The sequence below is a fragment of the Lycium barbarum genome, chromosome 9 (assembly GCF_019175385.1).
Source record: "Lycium barbarum isolate Lr01 chromosome 9, ASM1917538v2, whole genome shotgun sequence".
NCBI classification, from domain to species: Eukaryota; Viridiplantae; Streptophyta; class Magnoliopsida; order Solanales; family Solanaceae; genus Lycium; species Lycium barbarum.
Window position 1 is genome coordinate 90,817,837 of NC_083345.1, and position 16,185 is coordinate 90,834,021.

Consider the following 16,185-nt stretch of genomic DNA (forward strand, 5'->3'; position numbering starts at 1 on the left):
AAGGTGTAACACCGATCATAGAGAAGGTTTCTTGTATGTTTACACCTATCAATTTACGCTCAAACTCGACCCTCCAATTGACCCGGTTATTTTGGAGATGTGCCGGATGTACAATGTGACCTTGGCCTAAATTGGGCCGATTATCTGGAGGACCGTGGCCTGCCTCCAGTTACTAGCCAATAATGTCAAAAAGGAATTCACAATGGCGCACTTCATCCGGTTATATTCCCCGAGACTCTTCCGAGGGGGCGTAATAAAGCTTGCCAAGCGAGGTCGGAACCCCATCTTCTCCAAACTTGAAGAGGACAGAGATCAGGGGTGGTTGGAATGTTATGTTCGGGTAAGAACCGCAAACATTATTCCGATCGAGTACATGTACTTTTCGGAAAGGTGGAACGATAGGCGTAAGTTTCTCAGTTCTCCCTTCTATAATTATTCTTCCTCCATGCTTTGTCAACACCTGCTCCCTTGCATACATGTGATTTCTCGCCTTTTTTCTGTTTATCAGCCGAGGTATGGATACCTCCGGCCGTCCGGAACATGACCGAATGGGTTGGGGCAATCATCGATCAACATACTCATGAACAACGGACATGGGGTGACCTGTCGCGTGGCCGATGTGTTGCCCAAAACCACGGTAATCTTCTCCTTGATTTGGTAGATATTGCATCCTCTCCTTTTTTCCTTTTCTTTTTATAGCCCCTTCAGTATTCAGGTTTACCCAAGGGCTCGGTGGAGCCAAGACCGAAACCAGCGGCCGAGCCTGCTGCATCGATTTCTGAATTTAATATGGCAGGGTCATCTTGGCTCATTGATGCTGCCGGTAAGAGACGGAGAAAGCCCTCGGATAAAGGGTAGAAACCAGAGAAAAGGGCAAGGAGCGTTGTTCGGACTCTGAGGGATGAATCAGAGCCCGACTTTATTATTCGAAGGGTCGGTGAGGGCCCCTCCGTCGCCTCTATTCCGGAGGAGGAAGCCACCATTCCGTCCTTCCCTACAACTGAAGAAGGATCTTCCATTCCGGCTCAGCACACATGTGGGGAAGAAGTTCTTTTTCCAACTCCTCTAAAGTCAATTGAATTCATTGACATTTAGGTGACGCTTCGAGGAAATTCCCCTGCAAATGCCTAGAAGATTCGGACCATCTTCAAATATTGAGGCCGAACAAAGAGCAGAGTCGGGCCCTGATACCGAGGCTCCAATGGATAATACTCCACTTGAGTAAAATCCTAGTTTATCTCCAATAAGATTTCTTGACTTGTATAATCCTTAATGGGTTTTCTTATACTTTATTCTCTTAGTTCATGTTGTTGATCGCCAAATATCCTTGAATTATTGTGGAATTTATGTAGAGAGATGTTTTAGAGAGAAGGGGGTGTCATGTGGAAATGAAATAATGAACTTGGTCTCTTATTAATAACCCAAAATCTAATCTTAAATGAACAGTCGTCGAAAGTGCACAGTGGTCGTAAACACAGTTTACGGTCCGTAATCTAGTTTACGGACCGTATTTCATGGTCGTATTTAAGGATGACAGAAACAGAAAGTCAGGCTGAGGACATGGTGGTTTACGACTCAGTTTACGGGTCCGTCTTCCAAGTCGTCTTTAACCATTCCAGCATTTGACAGAAAGTTGAAGTTTTTGGAAGCTGAAATACGACATGGCAGTTTACAGACCGTATACCACTTTACGGTCCGTATTTCATTTTACGACCAACTGGCCAGAATGCAAACCTACAACTTTTCACATTTCCAAAACCTATAATTAGTCATTGTGGAGCATAACCTACCTTTCATTGCAATTGCCTTTGAAATCTTACTTAGGGTCGTCAAACATCGTTCCCTTCTTATTAAAACATCATATACTCGTATTCTTCGTTAGTCTATTCACTGTACGTTCACGGGGAAATTCCCGAGGTGTAACATTCTCCCCCCCTTGAGAACATTCATCCTCGAATGTTAAAGTCTTCGGGGATTCTATAGAAATTTCGCCAGAGTTTCCCCTATAATATGGCACTACCAACCTATCACAACAACCCAAAATATCATCGCCTCACAGGGCTACGTCACAATATCAACATATCTACGGCCACACACGACCAAAAGCATGAAAAGGAAATCATACATACCTCATACCGCTGATGTTTCATCTTGAATCTCTCCCAAAGGCTGAAATAAATGAGGGTATCTGGATCGTATACTTTCTTCCGCTTCCCATGTCATTTCTTCTCATTTACTGCTTCTCCAAAAAACCTTAACTGAGGCCACTTCTTTGTTTCTAAGCCTCCGTACTTGCCTATCTAGTATGGCAATGGGCACTTCTTCATAAGTCAACATTTCTATCACTTGCACATCGCTTATTGGCACGGTCGTAGTAGGATCTCCAATACATTTTCGAAGCATCGAGACCTGGAAAACTGGGTGAACTGACTCCAAATCCGGAGGTAGATCTAATTCGTAGGCCACTTTGCCCACTTTGCGCACAATCTCATAAGGTCCAATGTACCGGGGACTGAGCTTCCCCTTTTAGCCAAATCTCATTACACCTTTCATCGGTGACACTTTCAAGAATACCCAATCTTTCACTTGGAACTCTAAGTCTCTTCGGCGATTATCCGCATAGGACTTTTAACGACTTTGGGCTGCTAATAACCGATCTTGTATGAGCTTGACTTTCTCTATGGCTTGCTGGACCAAGTCTGGCCCTATCAGTCTGGCCTCTCCTGTTTCAAACCACCCAATTGGGGATCTACACTTTCGCCCATATAAAGCTTCATACGGTGCCATTTAGATGCTAGAATGATAACTGTTATTGTAAGAAAATTCGATGAGTGGCAAATGGTCATCCCAATTTCCTCCAAAATCTATCATACATGCCCGCAACATATCTTCAAGAGTCTGAATGGTACGCTCGGCTTGTCCATCAGTCTGCGGGTGAAATGCTGTACTAAGGCTCACTTGGGTCCCTAAACCCTCTTGGAAAGACTTCCAAAAATTGGTTGTAAACTGAGTCCCTCTATTAGAGATAATAGATGTTGGAACACCATGGAGTCTCACTATCTCTTTAACATAAAGCCTTGCATAATCTTCTGCCACATAGGTCGTCCTGGCCGGTAAGAAATGAGATGACTTTGTGAGCCTATCTACAATCACCCATATAGAGTCATACTTGCGTCGAGAATGGGGTAAGCCTGTAATGAAGTCCATGTTAATCACTTCCCACTTCCAGGTTGGGATTTCTATAGCTTGCAACAATCCACCCGGCCTTTGGTGCTCAATTTTCACTTGCTGACAATTAGGACATTGAGCTACGAATTCCGCTATATCTTTCTTCATTCCATTCCACCAATATACAGACTTAAGATCATGATACATTTTCGTCGCACCAGGGTGAACAGAGTAACGGGAGCAATGAGCTTCCCTCAATACCTAAAGCATCGCAATAAACAACATATCATTCCAATCCCTCTGGAAGTGTCAAGACTGGGGCGGAAGTCAATCTACTTTTCAACTCTTGGAAGCTACGCTCACATGCATCTGTCCATTGAAACTTTGTCGACTTCTGGGTCAACTTTGTGAGTGGTGCAGAAATAGAATAAAAACCTTCAACAAATCTCCTGTAATAACCTGCTAAGCCCAGAAAGCTACGAACCTCCGTAGGAGTTGTGGGCCTTGGCCAAGTCATCACGGCCTCAATCTTTTGACTATCCACTCGAATACCATCGGCTGCCACAATATGCCCCAGAAATGCCACTGAGTTCAACCAAAACTCGCATTTGGAAAACTTTACAAACAACTCTCGAGTTCGAAGGACTCCGAGGACAGTACGCAAATGATCTGCATGTTCTGCATCGGATCTAGAATATACCAAGATTTCGACGATAAATATGATCACAAATAAATCCAGAAAAGGCCTGAACACATTATTCATCAGATCCATAAATGCCGCCGGCGCATTAGTTAGCCCAAACGACATCACCCGGAACTCAAAATGACCATATCTTGTTCTAAAGGCTGTCTTAGGGATATCTTTCTCCCTAACTCTCACTTGATGATACCCGGACCTCAAATCAATCTTTGAAAACCATTTGGCACCTTACAATTGATCAAATAAGTCATCAATCCTCGGAAGAGGATACCTGTTCTTAATTGTCACCTTATTCAATTGTCGGTAATCAATGCACATTCTCAAGGAGCCGTCTTTATTTCGGACAAACAATACGGGTGCTCCCCACGGGGATGAACTAGGCCTAATAAAGCCTTTCTCAAGCAAGTCCTTCAATTGCTCCTTCAACTCTTTCAATTCTGCGGGATCCATTCTATAATGAGGAATAGATATGGGCTTGGTGCCCGGCAAAACATCAATTGCGAAATCAATCTCTCGCTCAGGAGGAAGGCCTGGAAGCTCTTCCGGGAACACATCGGGAAATTCGTTTACAACAGGAACTGTCTGAAGAATCGGCGATTCAGCTTCTACATCTTGAACCCGAACTAGATGATAGATACATCCTATCGTGATCATTTTTTTTGCCTTTAGATAGGAAATAAACCTACCCTTTGGTGACGCCGTATTCCCTTTCCATTCTAAGACTGGTTCTCCCGGAAATTGGAAACAAACCATTTTCATTCTATAATCAACATTGGCATAACAAGAAGCCAACCAATCCATGCCCATAATAACATCAAAATTCACCATTTCTAGGTCATGCAAATCAATCATGGTACGACAATTACAAATCACAATTACACAATTTCTATATACTCGGCTAGCTATTACCGATTCACCAACGGGTGTAGACACCTCAAAAGGTTTAATCGATTTCGGCTCGACTCTAAATCGACCCGCAACATACGGAGTAACATATGACAATGTGGAGCCCGGATCAATCAAGCATATACATCATGAGAGAATACCGATAATATACCTGTAACCACATCAGGGGAAGACTCGAGATCTTGGTGTCCAGCCAAAGCATAAATACGGTGCTGAGGACCGCTAGAACTGGAAACTCTCCCTCTACCTCTACCATGGCCGACTGGCGCATGTGAACCTGGCCCCATAGGGAATACAAATGCTGAAGATTCTGCTACCGACCCTGAAGGCTAGGTCCTACTTCTACCATGAACTGAGGGGCAATCACGCATGATATGGCCTGGTCGGCCACATGAATAGCAAACATCTGAACCCAATCGGCATCGACCCCAATGCAACTTCCCACACTGGGAAAATCGTAGTACGGGTGGCCTTGCCTGACCCGAACCATCTCTAAACTGAGACCCCGAATAACTCTAACTCGGCCCGGAACGAGTAGATCTGTTGAATCTCTGGCCTGAAAACCGTGGAGGCGCACCAGTCATAGAATAGCCTGAGTGCCTAGACATCTGCTGCCTGTGCCCGCCTCTGAACTCACTCATCGGACCTGAAGATCTGGCCCTCTTGCCTTGTACCCTATCCTGCTCGCGCTCACTTCTTTGCTGTTGCAGACTTTCTTCCAAGTTCTGAGCATGGGCCTGAATGCGTGCAATATCCATATTGTCCTAAAGGAACGCGGTCAAACATCTATCCATCAAATGTGGCTCTAGGACTTTTACAAATCGGTGCACTCGGTCACCTATATCCGCTACCATGGCCGAAGCATACCTAGCCAAAGAATTGAAGTGGAGGCTATACTCTAGAGCACTCATGCTACCTTGCCTCAAATTTATGAAATTATCGGCCCTAGCTCGCCGAACTTCTGGATGCATATAGTGTCGGAGGAAAGCATCAACAAAATCTTGCCATACCGGGGGAGGTGCATTGGCTCCCCGTGAAGCCATCCAAACCGTATACCATTGGATCGAGACATCTCTTAATCCATACGACACTAACTCCACCGACTCGGTGTCCGAAGCATGTATCAATCGAAGCGTCCTCAACATACAACAATGAAGTCCTGAGGGTCCTCCTCTGGCTTTGACCTAAAGAATTCTGGAGGGTTCAAAGTGATGAAGTCACAGGCCCTTGCACTAACAGCCTTGTCACCTTGACCTATACTTTGCCGCTGAGTCTGAGCAGCAACCAACTGGGTAAGCAAATGTATGGCCTCCTTAACATCTTGGCCTGAAGCATCTGGTGGAGGAGCTGGAGGTGCTGGAGCTGGGGCTGAGGCTCCCTCAAGCTCCTCTAATATAGGTACTGAACGGGATGACTGAGATTGAGCCGCACTCTGGGACTCACTTTCTTCTACTGGTGGCGGTGCTCTTTCAGCCCGCTTTCCTGCCACCGTCTTGCCCTTTTGGGCTGTCGTAGCCTTTCTCTTTACAGGCATTTCTGAAATAGACAATACACGATTAAAGAACAAGAATTTCTCATATCATAGCTCTACCGCATGATTCTTATGAAGAAAGAAGGTCAATCATTCCTAAAATGCCCGCAGCTTCTTGTTTATAAGTGTGGCGCGCAACACACCCATAACCAAGACTCTACTACACACAGCTCGTAGACACACAATAGGACTGAACTGCTCTGATACCACTTTTGTCACGACCCGTCTAGAGGGCCGCGACGAGCGCCCGGTGCTAGCCCACCCCGGGCACCCCTTGGCTTACACTTCACTTACATTTAGGTGAGCCACATAATTAAACATACATTTCTAATCACCATTCATGCTAGTCCCATTGGACGACAATGCTTTCATATCATGGTTGGCATCTATACCACGCTAATGTACATGAGCCGCCAAGGATATCAAAATAATATACAAAATATAGGCCGACAAGGCCGGACACATCTAACCATATTCATATGTCTACGAGCCTCTAAGAAGAGTATAACATATCACATAAGAGTGACAGGACCCCGCTATGCCCATAACTATGTACACAAAAGAATAAGTACCAAAAAGCTATAGCTCCGAATGAAGTGGAGCCCTGTTTTGTAGTCTCTGAGAATGTAGCTATGGATCAAGCCTGTCTCCCTTTGCACCTGCGGGCATGACGCAGCGTCTACAAACAAAAGGACGTCAGTACGAAAAATGTACTGTGTATGTAAAGCATGATCAATATCAATATAGAAGCATAATGAACATCATGAGAAGTAGCACAAGATGGGAGATGGTAATATCATCGTCATAGGCACTTACTTGCCTTTCATAGGAACTTTCCATTCAAATGCGTATTTGTGCTCATACATCAATATCCGTATCCATAATTGTATCCGTTCCATATTAGTACCCGTATTCGTATACATAACCTTATTCACATTCATATCGTATCATATTCATATTCATGCCGTATCATATTCATACTCATTTCTATATCATATACATCATCATATGATATACATAGTATTTACATAGCATACCCGACCATGGAGGATCGGTGTTTCATACATACTTGGCCAACCAAGGCTCAAGGTTACTCATACCTGGCCCTACCAAGGCTTCATGGTTACATCTACCTGGCCCTACCAAGGCGTCTAGGTTATCCGTATCATCTGCAGAGGTGTGCACACATTACGTAATCATATACATGCTTATTTACATATCTTACCCGGCCTCATAAGCTAGGGGTTCCATAGTAGTCATACATAGACACATATACATAATAGCTCATAAGCATCTTTACTATTTACATCATTATCATAATCGTCATCAACATCGTTATTACTATTATCGTGATTCATCACATTTATCTTTATAGGCTTACTCGTCATACGAGAGATTTAATACAATCGTGGCGTATCAAGAATCATGAGCTTACTAGCTCGGGAGATCAAGTCATTTGAAGGACATCACAGTCTCATAGAAGAGTAAGACATTTGGCCAAAGAACCATGCCTTATGAAAGAAGGGTTAGCCTTACATACCTTTCCGTTCAACTATTTACCACTTGCACGTTCTCCTCCGAAGCTCACGTTTCTACCTTCATTAAAGTCATACTATCATTAGAATCGATAGCTAGCATACATGACTAAACTAGAGAAAATTGGGCAACGTCTCCTCTATTTATACGACATTCCTTTATAGTGTATTTCAACTCTTAAACGTCAACAATACATTCACAATACTACAACAATAGTCATTATTCATCCCTATTATCCATATTCTAGACTCACTTTTCAATCATCCATATCCATGGCCATAACGCACGACTATGTCCATTCACGTGCATTGCTCATCTCATGTTCTCAACATCATTTATAACACATTTACATTACAATACATCAAGACTCATAACTCAATTCAAACTATTTCTCAAAATTGCACTATTCCACCTTTATGACCCATTTTACCATACCTCTCTACAATTCAAGTATTTCAACTCTTAAATACCTTGAACAACATAGGAACATCATAAATCTTACCTTAGATGTCGTAGGAACAAGCCTTGGTTGATAATACTCCACTTGAGCAAAACCCTAGTTTATCTCCAATGAGATTTCTTGACATGTATGATCCTTAATGAGTTTTCTTATAGTTGATTCACTTAGTTCATGTTGTTGATCACCAAATATCCTTGAATTCTTATGGAATTTATGTAGAGAGATGTTTTATAGAGAAGGGGGTGTCATGTTGAAATGAAATAATGAACTTGGTCTCTTATTAATAACCCAAAATCTGATCTTAAATGAACAGTCGTCGAAAGTGAACAGTGGTCGTAAACACAGTTTACGGTTCGTATTCCAATTTACGGACCGTATTTCGTGGTCGTACTTAAGGATGACAGAAACATAAAGTCAGGCTGAGGACGTGGTAGTTTATGATTCAGTTTACGGGCCGTATTTCAGTTTACGGTCCGTATTCCAAGTCGTCTTTAACCATTCCAGCATTTGACAGAAAGTTGAAGTTTTTGGAAGCTGAAATACGACATGGCAGTTTACGGACCGTATACCACTTTACGGTCCGTATTTCATTTTACGACCAACTGGCCAGAATGCAAACTTGCAACCTTTCACATTTCCAAAACTTATAATTAGTCATTGTGGAGCATAACCTACCTTTCATTGCAATTGCCTTTGAAATCTTACTTAGGGTCATCAAACGTCGTTCCCTTCTTATTAAAACATCATATACTCATATTCTTCGTTAGTCTATTCACTGTACGTTCACGGCGAAATTCCCGAGGTGTAACAGCAGCTCAGCTATTGCAATTCCCTGTTCGGCTATGACGGTCCCCTGTTCCTGCAACATTTCAAAAATTAAACGTAAGTTAATCTCATCCGGAGTATCCGGTGCTTTCTGGCCTTGGGCTCGAGATAAAGTAATTGAGTTGCGAGTGTTCAAGGGATCAGTGGCCGGTAAGGTGGCATTCTCCTTGTTCACGGTGTTCTGTCGGTTGAGGCCTTCCCTCGAATCAACAGAGTCCGGGTCGATTGGATCTGTTGGTAGACTTCGTAACCCACTGTTCTTGTTTTCAGCCACAATCTCGTTGTTGTTGACATGACCAGACTGCCCGCTGCTTGCCATTTGGTCCTTTTTTTGCAGAAATTAGCAGAAGATTCCTTAATCAAACGGGTAAGAGGAGATAAAAGCAAAGATTAAAAAGCCACTATTATCCTAGCCCCACGGTGGGCGCCAAACTGTTTACCCCGAAATTTTGGTAACAATTGAATTTGTAAGTGAGATATAAGATATGTGGATGAATTTTAATGTATTTTTGGTTGGTACGAAATATGTATGGACTTGTTTGTTATAATATGTATAGATATGTATGCTAATTCCTTGAATAAGTACGTTGATATTATAGATTAAGCTAAATATATATGTATATATGACACTATATTGTATTGGAGGGATGAATTAAGCCAAAGAACACTGCAGACCCGGACCAAAATTAGAGAGAGAGAGAGAGAGAGAGAGAGAGAGAGAGAGAGAGAGAGAGAGAGAGAGAGAGAGAGAGAGAGAGAGAGAGAGAGCTTCAATATAATTTCTATTACAATATTCTAGATCTGAAAAAAGCCAACCTCTAAAAGTAGGAAAATGTCCTCTATTTATAGGTTTGCCTCATGGGCATTGAATACAATACAAAGCCTTTTAGAATAAAAAAACCCTAAAAGGATAAGGTACGATCGTACGGTCTGACACTCGTACGGTTGTCAGTAGAGAATGACAGAACGGTCTTGACGCGTGGCAGCGCCGCAACTGGTTAACCGGACCAATGGCCACGTTCAGCTCGGACATGGAGTAACCGGAATAACGGCCACGTGAGTTTGACTTAGAGAAACCGGACTAACGGCCACGTCGAGTGTGGTTCGGAGACACCGGATCAACGGATACACTCCATTCAGTGCAATCCCACCGGCCTGAGAAAAATGCCGAATATACTCGCGCTCTTTTGGACCTACCCTCGGCCCCCGGTCTCACCGGTCTTACATTGGCCCGGTTTTCACGTATGCAATATTAAGAGAACTTACCGTTGAAAGAGCAGTTTTAATTTATTTTTTTAACTTTAAATGAGTGTTTGTTTAGTTGGATGAATTTCTTAGTTTTAAGTTTTAAATAAGAAGTTAAGGGTCCAAGATTTGTTGACTTTTTTATATCAAAATAGCACTTCAATTTTAAAAAGCTAGATGAGTTGGTGGTTTCGTGCAACCACTGCCAGTGAGCTACCGATATGCTTATGTTAATTGGAGGCATTTCTTCTCCATTTATCAAATAATTTTGACTGATATTATTTACCTATACATAAGTGAACTTTTTTGGCAACAAAGGGGTCCCCGACACCCCTTAGGTATACGCGCGTCCGCCCCAGGGTTCACATAAATTAAAACAAAGGGAGTATTAAGTAGGCCTAATTTTTTTTCCGGGACATAATTTTTTGCATTGAAGGGTGTTAACAATTCAAAGTCATTTTCCTTCTCTTAGTTTCCTTGTGATTTTGGAAAGCCATGGTTTACTGAGTATCCGAAGATATTAATTAGAAGATTTAATAAGTGCCAATTGGTTCATTGCGCATTTGAATGATTGTGCTTTGTGAAACATCCCTCTTTTTCTGGATTCCGTTAATTGACTTGGGATTGCGGAGGCCGGTGTTTCTTTCGAAATTGCAAAAACTATCCAGCAGATTGTTTAATTTGATTGTTGGAATTAATGTTAATTTTTCTTTACTTCTAGCTTTTAGTGTTCCCAGTCAATCTGTGATGAAAAACAAACGTTAAAGGAGACTAATGATATATTACCTGAGTAGCTTATGGGTTATGGAGAATGGTTAATGGATGCATTCATAAGTTCATATCATAAACTAGTTAATGAGATCTTTTCCTGAAAATCATGGATTAAGACTTTATGATGTCAAATTAATGAACTTTATTTGTTTCCATGTAATTGCTTACTGTTTTACCCTGTCATAGCTTTATGATTCTTGCGTGGTCTTTTTGTTGCTAACTAAGTAATTATACATTAAAAATTGTAAATTTGAACTTTGAAGTATCGAGTTGCGGAATCTGATCCTTATTGATGTAGAGTTGATACAAATTCTGTGAAATTTCTTTGCACATCTGTTTTCAATAATGGGTGTGGGAAAACAAAGTAGGTGCTCCGATGAATTGTAGGTGTTAACGGATAAAGTAAGGAAAAGTGAGGTATTGTCCATCTAATTTTCTAACTTCCACAAAAGAACATAAATGAATGATCAACTGTGGGGATTGCTTGATTTCAGCGAGAGCATGCTAATGTGCATTGCAATTAAAGAGTTGATTAAAATCTTTTCCCTACATTTCATTTCAGAGAAGTTATAGTTCATTTAGTAGCACGTCAATTTCTATTGGTCACCTGATAAAGAGCATCAATATCAACGAATTAATGCTGGACTTATCTTGCTTCCATCAGTCTAGAGTCATTGTTTTTCCTTATTTTGTATCTGTTTTTAACTCATATAGGAGGGGAGGTAGTTAAGCTTATAAATAAGCTAATATAGCTTTGTGTTTGGGAAACACCCAAAGTGCTTTATAAGCCAAACTCATCCAAGTCAACCCCAATTTATGACTTATCTAACTTATGAACACTTTTGGTGTGACCAAATATTGTACTTTCTTATCCCTAATAATATTTTTTGTAATCTTCGAAATAATCTTCCTAAAACATGAAGTTTTTATTCGCTCTATTATATTTTCGTCGTTCGTCCTTTTATGTAACAACACTTTTATATTAATATTTTTTGTAGATAACTTTAAGGACATTTTAGTCATTTTAACATAGTGATAAACTCTTTTTACCAAACATGCTAACAACTTATTATTAGCTTCAACACTTCTAATCAAACACGTATTGCTTATTCTTAAAATTAGCTTCAATTACCTACAAGTTCTTTTCAGCACTTAATGCTCATGAGCTACTTTTAATTAGCTAATCCAAGCTGGCTCTAATCTGTTAGGTCCATTCAATGGGGTAGGTTGGGGGTTGGGGTGGGGTGGGGAGGGGAGGGTATATGTTATATTATGCTCTTTTAAATTTGTAGCTATTATTTCATTGAATCAGAAGTTCTCTTTGTAATTAGGTTTCAACAATTTTATCGTATCAGGTGCCACTATACAGAAATATGTGTGAGTGCATATTATGTTACCTCTTCATTGTTAAATAACTTACATGTGAATATTGTGTTTTCTTGTCCAGATTAGTCAAGAATTATTGACACAGCCATGGTGGAAGAGAAGAATGGAAATGGACCACCTTCAAATGGGAATTTGGCAGGAGGAAATGCTTATACCATTGACTTGAATATTTTCAGTAGGCGACTGAAGGCCTTATATTCACACTGGCACAAGCATAAGGATGAATTTTGGGGTTCTTCTGATGTCCTTGCTATAGCTATGCCGCCACCTTCCGAGGATTTGAGATACTTGAAGTCCTCAGCTGTAAATATTTGGTTGCTAGGGTATGAGTTCCCTAAGACAATTATGGTTTTTGGAGACAAGCACGTACATTTTCTGTGTAGCCAGAAGAAAGCATCATTGCTCAGTGTTGTAAAATCCACTGCTAAAGACGCAGTGAATATGGAGGTTATCATGCATGTGAAGGCAAAAAATGAGGATGGGACTGTTCAAACGGACAATGTGCTCGATGCTATCCGTATGCAGCCAAAGACAAATAACTCAGTCATTGGATATATTGCAAGAGAGGCCCTTGAAGGAAAACTCTTGGAGATATGGACCAATAAGATCAGAAACTCAAGCCTTCCTCTTGGTGAAATCACAAAAGGGCTGGCTGACCTCTTTGCTGTGAAGGACCAGAGTGAGATAATGAATGTGAAGAAAGCTGCATATTTGACTACTTGTGCAATGAAGAACTTTGTTGTTCCGAAGCTTGAGAAAGTAATTGATGAGGAGAAGAAAGTAACTCATTCTTTATTAATGGATGACACAGAAAAGGCTATGCTGGAACCTATTAAAATTAACGTGAAGCTGAAAGCTGAGAATGTTGATATATGTTACCCTCCAATCTTCCAGAGTGGTGGGACTTTTGATCTTAGACCGAGTGCTACAAGCAATGATGATCATTTGTACTATGACTCTGCCAGTATCATTATATGTGCAGTTGGATCACGATACAACAACTACTGTTCAAATGTTGCCAGAACATTTCTTATTGATTCAACCTTGACGCAGACTAAGGCTTATGAAGTTCTTCTTAAAGCTCACGAGGCAGCAATTGGTGCATTGTAGCCTGGAAATGAGCTTAGTTCTGTGTATCAAATAGCTCTTGCAGTGGTTGAGAAGCATGCTCCTGAATTTATTAGTAACCTGACAAATTCTTCTGGGACTAGGATTGGTCTTGAGTTCCGAGAGTCTGGGTTTAGCCTTAATGCTAAGAATGATAAGGTTCTGAGATCAGGAATGGTTTTCAACGTGTCACTTGGTTTTCAGAATTTGCAAACTGAGACCGCCACTGAAAAGAGTAGGAATTTTCAGTTCTGTTAGCAGATACAGTTATTGTCACAAATGACGGCCATGAGGTGGTTACTCATTTGAGCTCCAAAGCCTGGAAGGATGTAGCCTATTTTTTCAATGAAGATGAGGAGGAGGAGGTTAAAGTTAAAAATGATTTAAATAGGACGGAAGCCTTGTCCTCCAAGGCAACACTTAGGTCAAACAACCAAGAAGAGCTCCGGAGGCAACACCAAGCAGAACTTACCCGTCAGAAGAATGAAGAAACTGCTCTTCGTCTTGCTGGTGCAGGGGCTTTAACTGGGAATAGCAGGAGTGTTGCTAGGACCTCGAATGACCTTGTTGCCTATAAGAGCATCAATGACCTACCACCTCCTAGGGAGATGATTAATCAAGTTGACCAAAAGAATGAAGCCATTCTTCTACCAATATATGGTGCAATGGTTCCTTTCCATGTAGCTACTGTTAAGAATGTTTCAAGCCAGCAGGAAACCAACCGTAACTGCTATATCCGTATCATTTTCAATGTCCCTGGTACCCCTTTTACACCTGTTGATGCAAATGCTTCAAAGAATCAGGGTGCTATTCACCTGAAGGAAGTTTCATTTCGTTCTAAGGATCCAAGGCACATAAGTGAAATGGTTCAGCTGATTAAAACTCTTAGACGGAATGTTATGGCTAGGGAGTATGAGAGAGCCGAAAGGGAAACTGTGGTGACTTAGGAAAAACTTGTACTTGCAGGGAATATATTTGAACCAGTTAGGTTGTCTGACTTATGGATTCGACCCTCTTTTGGTGGTCGTGCAAGAAAGCTTCTGGGTACATTAGAAACTCATGTTAATGGTTTCCGGTACTCCACCTCAACATGTTAATGGTTTCCGGTACTCCACCTCAAGACAAGATGAGCGTGTTGACATCATGTTTGGCAACATCAAGGATGTGTTCTTCCAGCTAGCAAAGAAGGAGATGATTACCCTTCTACACTTTCATCTTCATAACCACATAATGGTAGGAAAAAAGAAAACCAAGGACGTGCAATTCTATGTTGAGGTAATGGATGTGGTGCAAACACTTGGAGGTGGAAAGCGGCCTGCCTATGACCCAGATAAGATTGAGGAAGAATAGAAAGAAAGAGAGCGGAAGAACAAATTCAACATGAACTTCCAGAATTTTGTGAACCGGGTGAATGATATGTGGAGCCAACCCCAGTTTAAAGGATTCAACCTGGAGTTTGATCAACCTTTGAGAGAACTTGGGTTCCATGGGGTCCCCTATAAATCATCAGCATTCATTGTGCCAACCTCGAGCTGTTTGGTTGAGCTGATAGAGACCCTATTTCTTGTGATAACCCTAAGTGATATTGAGATTGTGAATTAGGAGAGAGTTGGATTTGGGCAGAAGAATTTTGATATGGCAATTGTCTTCAAGGACATCAAGCGTGATGTCATGCACATAGATTCCATTCCTGTATCTGCACTTGATGGCATCAAGGTGTGGCTTGACACAACTGACATCAAGTATTATGAGAGCGAGATGAATCTGAATTGGCGTGAAGTATTGAAGACCATAACTGATGATCCCCAAAGATTTATAGATGAAGGTGGTGGGGAATTCTTAAACATAAATGCTTCTGACTCAGAATCTGGAAATTCAGAAGGGTCGTACCAAGGTTATGAACCTTCAGACGCTGAACCTGAGTCAGATTTAGAAGATGATGGCTCTGATAGTGAATCTTTGGTAGATTGTGTGGAAGAAGAGGATGAGGATGAGGAGGAAGACTCGCAGGAAGAAAAAGGCAAAACATGGGAAGAGTTGGAGAAAGAGGCAAGCAACGCGGATAGAGAAAAAGGGAATGAATATGACAGCGAGGACGAGAAGAGGAGAAAGAAGAACTTTGGCAAGTCACGAGTTGCTTCAAGTTCTGTTGCTCCTAAGCGAATGAAGTTCAGGTAGTTTTGATGGAAGGGCCTTCCTTAGAGCCTTAGATTGCTGCATTTTAGAATAGTTATCTAGCGTATTTCGGGTAGAAGTTTTCTGGAGTGTTACTTAGTTTTTTTATGTATATATATATATATATATATATATATATATATATATATATATATATTTACAGCCACACAAATTTTCAAGGCTTATTTTGAACCACAAGTTTCAAAAGTCTTCCCTCTTTCTTAAATGTCGTGCCCAGTCAAATGGGTTTATATAAATTGAAACGGAGGGAGTATATATATATATATATATATATATATATATTTTCTGCTTTACGAATATGATTTTTTTGGGCATTTCTAATAATATCCATCCTTGTTCCTATTTTGGCATTTT

General features: G+C 41.2%; 1 pseudogene; it reads left to right on the forward strand.

The window, feature by feature from the left end:
• The first annotated feature begins 12,595 nt into the window (after window positions 1-12,595).
• LOC132612031 (FACT complex subunit SPT16-like) lies at window positions 12,596-15,813 on the forward strand (annotated as a pseudogene).
• The last annotated feature ends 372 nt before the right edge of the window (window positions 15,814-16,185 follow it).